This window comes from Venturia canescens, chromosome 11 (genome assembly GCF_019457755.1).
Source record: "Venturia canescens isolate UGA chromosome 11, ASM1945775v1, whole genome shotgun sequence".
NCBI classification, from domain to species: domain Eukaryota; kingdom Metazoa; phylum Arthropoda; class Insecta; order Hymenoptera; family Ichneumonidae; genus Venturia; species Venturia canescens.
Window position 1 is genome coordinate 693,911 of NC_057431.1, and position 6,748 is coordinate 700,658.

Sequence of the window (6,748 nt, forward strand, 5' to 3'; positions counted from 1 at the left end):
GAATTTCTAATAAAATACTTGTCCACTAATTGATATCATAAATTTTACAACTGTACATAACTTAAATGGTAAATTTTTTGATTCACGAAATTTTCCCCAAGTTCCTATTGTGTTCCGTAGGAATTAGTATTCCGAATTGTCAATAAATACTTGGCCTCGAACTGATATCATAAATTTTAATGCTGTACGTATCTCAGATGGAAACTTATTCAATTCATTTAGTTAGTTATTTCTTTTTTAGAATAAGATGAGAAAAATGTCGGATCGATGTTTAAAATGTTTTCTAACGAGATTTCATTATTTGTTACATTAACCACATTTTTGAGTGGCGTATTTGATCACGTTTCATTTGAATATTTATTTTTATTTATGGATTTTTATTGTAATATAATTTCCTGATTTGTAAATTTTTTTCTCAATTGTTGTGTTGAAATCATATTTTTATGGAATAGTTTTTTCTATGGAATTTTTTTTATAGAATTATTTTTTTTTATGGAATAATTTTTTCTATGGAATTTTTTTTTATGGTGGATTTTTATTGTTATATAATTTCCTGATTTATAAATTTTTTTCTTAATTGTTGTGTTGAAAAATTTTGTTATGGAATAGTTTTTTCTATGGAATTTTTTTTATAGAATTATTTTTTTTATAGAATAATTTTTTTTATGCAATTTTTTTTTATGGAATTATTATTTTTTCATATATAATTTCCTGATTTATAAATTTTTTTCTTAATTGTTGTGTTGAAAAATTTTGTTATGGAATAGTTTTTTCTATGGAATTTTTTTTATAGAATTATTTTTTTTATGGAATAATTTTTTTTATGCAATTTTTTTTTATGGAATTATTATTTTTTTATAATGTCATCAACAAACAAGGAACCATCAATGTACTTGTCCCAACCTTTTTTCCCTAGGGGAATTTTCACGGTTTGATATCACGTCTTTTTTCTCAAGAATTTTTCATTCTTGTTTTCGTGGCTATAGTATTTGAATTTATTCTGTTAGTATATTTTTTAAGATTATTATTCTGTTTGTAGTTATTTTTTATGATTATATACTCATGACGAAGGTATGATATGATATTTCGAAGTCTTTTCCACACCACCGCAGGGGTAGAGTTCTAGGCGCGTTTTTTTTTACGCGGTATCCCCAAGAGGCCTAATCCACATTTTCTCGCTTGCAAATTCGTTGCGAGTTCTACCGGAGTTGAACCATCTCTGTAAAATATGACTAACCCAACTAGGTTAATCGATGAGATTCCAAGATGACATGCTATAATGAAAAATAAAAATTAATTCTCCATCCTGCCTCATTTATATCTCAGTAATATTTTAAAAACTGTATTAGTGACCGATTCACCACAATTGCAGTAGTATTTCACGATATGAGTGAGTCGCTGAATTTAATGCATGATTTATCGTCCAACAAGTTATGTGGCTTACCCAAATATAAATCCCGGCGCCTTTTTCCATATGCTTTGTGACGTGACATTTTTGCCCCGCCACTCGTACGAATCGTGTCGACCAGTGGACCTGGTTTACGGCCCATGTTTGACGCCCCTCGACTCGTCGGTCGATGTTCGGAACGAGACTCAGCGTCACGTAATTTTTAGGTTTTAGTTTAGAACTCGCGTATATTACCTTCCGTCGATATTTACTTTCGTTACCTATTTGCCTGCGAGTGCGGTGAGTAGAGAGAATATTAGTTTAATTATTTTGAGCTTTAATGACGTTCAATTTTGTTAGTCTGGTACAGTTTTGTGGAGATCTGGTGTTGCCGCCACCGCTATTTGGCCCCGCAACCATTATTTTAGCGATTCCAATTTGCTGTTCGAGCCGAACTCGCTCATGAGAATCATTCCTCTCACACCGTCTACGAGCATCGAAAACACTCTCGACCAGCGGGCGGATGAAAGAGCACGCTGGCATAGGCCATACTTTGAACGCCGCCCGTGTCTTTCCCGCCGTAGCAGCCTAGAGTCGCACCGCCCGCTATACCGTGGATTCGGGTGTCACAGTCCGTGTGAACCGGCGCCTCGTCAGGTGGGGTCTGGGGGAGTTTTCCGGGGGCGAGGTGCTGTTTTGCCTGGTGGTTTATCTTGTGGGCCCACCATGGCTTCGAGTCGACCGGAGTCGTGAGGGAGGCCTCCCCTTGTCCTTCGGAGCTGCCCGCCGGATCCCCAAGAGGAAAGACACCCGGATCACGGCCATCTAGTCGAGAGGGGTGTTACGAGTGAGCGAGGGAGGTGAGAGCGGCAGAAGGTTAATTATTGGTAAGATCGTGTAAAAAGGCGTAATGGAGATTGCCCTCCTTACATGCTCCATGTTCAAACATCCCGCGAAAGCGCGAGCCAAGAGCCCGGGCTCTAGTTCGCACCTAGCGTGTGAGCGCTGCCATACAGGGACCTAGTGGTGGGGAGAGCGCTGAATCTCGAGGACCACTAGTACGCACTACGGACAATTAGTCGAGGTCTGAGCATCGTACCGGCGAGTCTGCGGCCGAACTGCCCCGATCTTCCCCTTTGTGCGACGAGTGCGTTCCTCGGTAAGTCCAGTTCTATTTCTCCATTGAATTCTTTAATCGAGTCGAGCCTTTTCCTTCTTTTGTTTCGGAATACAGTTCCGGTTTTGGTTTTAGTAGAGTTTATGTGACGATTTAGCGAAACACGTGGTAAGAATATCGAGCGAGATTGCGGCCGATACTTCCCGTGTTCCTAGTCTTTTACAGTTCAGTTTTGCGTGGCTCGGCTTGATTATTGAGCTCGCTATTAATTTGGTCTCTTTCATAATGTATTATTTGGTCAAATTATTACGAATGTCGAGTTAGAGTTTTCGTTAATTTTGCGTAGTAGGCGCTGGAATGTTCCACGCCGTAAAGTGTGTCGCTCTCTCTCTCTCACCGCACGCGCTGAGGCTCTAGCGAGCACGTTCGCTCTCGCGATGTTTTCGTTCCGTCCTTCTCGCTCACATTGGCGCGTATCGTTTTTACGGCATTCTCTTCTATCTTTTGTATTGCGTATTTTTCAGCCGTTCCTTTTACTTTAGTCTTTATTTTTCTTTCGCTATTTCGTGTGACGCTTACCTCATTTTCTGTTACCTGATTGCGCACTATACTCAGGTCTCATTCTTTAATTACTTGTGTTATTCGGTCAAATATTACTTCGATGTTATCTCCCTCCGTTCAATAATTTAATTTTTACTATCACTACTCTCGTATTGTTTTACCTATCGTTCGGAATCTCGATGTTACCTGGCGCCTAAGCGAAATTCGTTTATATTACCTTGGTTTACCTTTCGCCGCGTAACTCCGAGTCTCTCACGAGTGAGACTTCGGTTAGGGAATTACCTGGTGTCGATTACCTGTTACCTTTTACCTAAGACACCTTTGTTCTGGCGTTGGTTACCTAGTACCTTTTACCTAAGGCATCTGCTCGTCAGATCGCTGATTACCTTTTACCTGCAATGCCAGTTCATCGGTCGTCGATTACCTACGACACCCGCGATCTCGCGACACAGCTACTTATTACCGTGATTACCTGACGAATTCGGGCAAGGCGCGCCCAGAATACCGTGGCACCGTTCGATCCGTATCGGCCCTGCGAATTAGCGACTAATAAATTTAATTTCCTTTCATACTTTCTTCTTGTATAGAATCACCTATCGCGCTCGTTTATCTTTTTCTGTAATTCTGTTTAATTGACGAACTTTTGAATAAATTGTGAAACTTTCTCTGAATCTTCTGTTTTGTGTCGGCTACATTTTTTTGGTTTGCATTGCGAATTGCTATTTTTCCCCAAGGATCCCCCCCTCTACCTTTTGTATCTCAGATGAGCTGAGTAGTCGGACCGTCCTCGGTCATTCGTTTCCCTCGTGCACTCTAATCGATAATTTTGCGCTGTGATAACATCCCGAGAATGAACAAAAATCAAGTCGATTAATTCGACGGTACTTTGTACCTGGCGCCCAGTTCATTCTCGAAGCCGGAGAGTTGCACGGGAAGAAGCGGGTGAGCCGAGAAGGGACTCGATCGTACCTTCACGGGAAAATTGTTGTTACAGCTTGTACCCAATACTCCAACTGATTTGTGTTTTATTGAACTAAAAATGTCAAAAAGAGAACCTGTAAAGTTCGATTTGATTATATGATTAGTGTTCTATTGAATAAAAACTGTAAAAAAGAGAACCCGTAAAGTTCGATATGATTATCTATAATAGTTATTTCTATCTGGTAAAGATACCTTTACACCTCGTTTACACTTAACGAATCAATGGAAATATTAAACTTTATAGAATTACGAATGTTGTGATCAATTTACTCTCTCGACAGGAAAAATATATAAGAATCTTTAGCATTTACGGGCCATGTTCTCTTTTCAATTGTGGTATCATCAACTTTTATCCAGGATGAACGACCATGGCGGATCATGCACGTATAATGACCTGTGGTGACATGTTCCCCATGATGAAATATTGCACTTACAACTTTAAATATATGTCCACACAATTTTATTTTAGAGCTCGGCACAGCCTTGATTTTGCTCTGTTTTTTTGTATTTTTACTCGTTTTCGGATCAACCGCCGGTAATGCTAAAACGACCACTAAAATCTTCGAGACCGAGCTCAAAGAGTATCGCACACTTCTTTCCATGGCAGGACAATTATCACAAGGGATGGTTGCTGATTTCCACTGCGCTAAACTACGATCAATTACTTCTTGAAAGGTTAATGTTGTTTTCGTATTGAAAACGTCTATAGTTAAAAAGTTTCTATGTTCCTCGTTCCGACTAGTTGTATATCTACAAGCTTTACAAAATACTTTCGCCGAAATTTGACATTGTACATTGGCTTTGACGGATGGTATGACTTCACATGCAGCATTGAAAAATTCTAATGCATTTCGTTGAATGGATTGTACGAATTTATCGCCAATATATTTCCGAACATCATTTATAGCGAAAGGGGGGTTATTTTTAGTTTTGTAGATTTTCAATGCAATTGATAAAGGTTTACAATCATCTACTTGTTGCATCAGTTTCACAATGGGCTCACAATTGAAAATACATTGAATGACGGCATTAGCATAACAAGATATGCCATCAACGTTCAAAAATCCGGTAAAAATATTTTCCTGCCGATCACATGTTACGTTATCTTGCATTTGCACATCAGTCAATCCTTTTGGTACGGCCCAAACAACATCGTGTGTTTTAGGTCCACGAGTATTGGAAATTTGTATACTGTCCAGATCAGGTCGATACAATTTTCTCAATCGGTTGTACTCACTAATACACATAGAATTAGCACGAATCGAATATGGATCGAAATTTATTAGATGTAAACCTTCAAGAGATGTAACTCGTGACAAACCGACATAAATTTGGCCACAGCTAAATATAGTGTTCCCGCAATCCATAACAACATATTTTAGACTTAATCCTTGACTTTTATGAAACGAAATAGCATAACTAACACACAAAGGAAATTGTCTCCTCGTTACGTAAACACCGTCGACCACTTCGAATTTAACGCTTACACGCTCTATATCATATTGCATACCATTTGTGAGTTTGATAGTGACTCCTTTAATTGTACTTCCATCCAAAGATTCAGAGACCGAAACTACCTCGCCAATCGTTCCATTAACGAGACCAATTGTGACATCGATATTACGTCGAAGCATAACTTTGGAACCGATTTTAATGGAAATCACCCTAGCGAGCCCGGCAGTTTGACTTATGTCATCCTCCCACCGATGTAAAATCTTCGTAACCCTATTTTTAAACGATGGTTTATCGATTAAATCTTCAGCGACTAAGTGGATTTCTTTTGACGGGATCCGATCTAACATTGCCTCGTTCAACACATCACACATGCGATTTGTAGGCATTAAACAAACTATGTCCGTTTGCAATGTACTTATATAATCGCACAACTCCTTAATTCTATCAGGAATATTCGAAGATGTTATTTCAATCTTTCTCGACTCTAACATTTGCATACTTTCGGTATCTATGCAACCCAAACGGATTTTTGAAAGCATTTCTCGGTACGATACGTCATTTTTCTGACGCATATTGATTGTTAGTTCATCGTACTTGAATAAATTGCCCCACAAATCGATGCTACTCAACGATCCAATTAATTTTTCAACCTTTTCTTTTGAAAGCTTTATAAACACTGGTTCCTCCCGAACAGGTGGCAATTGTAGAAGATCACCAAAAACTATAATATTTTTTTTCCCGAACCAGCCATTTTCAACGTTAGTGGTGTCAAAAATTTCAGTCAATCTAAGATGAATGTACATTAAAGTAATATTTGAGACCATCGATATTTCGTCAATAATTATCAGATCAACGTTTTTAAAATTATCCCTAATGACTTTCAAAGCTGCATCCGACAGCTCCCGATATTTCGGTGTACGATTATGTTCGACGGGCAGCTGAAGCAATCTATGTAAAGTTAATCCGTCAATGTTAAAGGCAGCTATCCCAGTAGGAGCAGTTACCGCCGAATCCTTGTTTTTCACTTGTCTAAGCCAACACGTTATGGTTTTTATCAAGAAACTTTTGCCTGTTCCACCCTCTCCGCTGACATATAATCTGAGTATTTCTCCAGAATTTATTGCATTGGTTACTGAGTCGAATATGCGTTTCTGATCTGCATTCAATTCTAGGATCATATCTGAAACATTTTTTTCCTTATGAGCTTCATTCGCGCCTAAATTAATAAAATCTTTCATAGCATCATC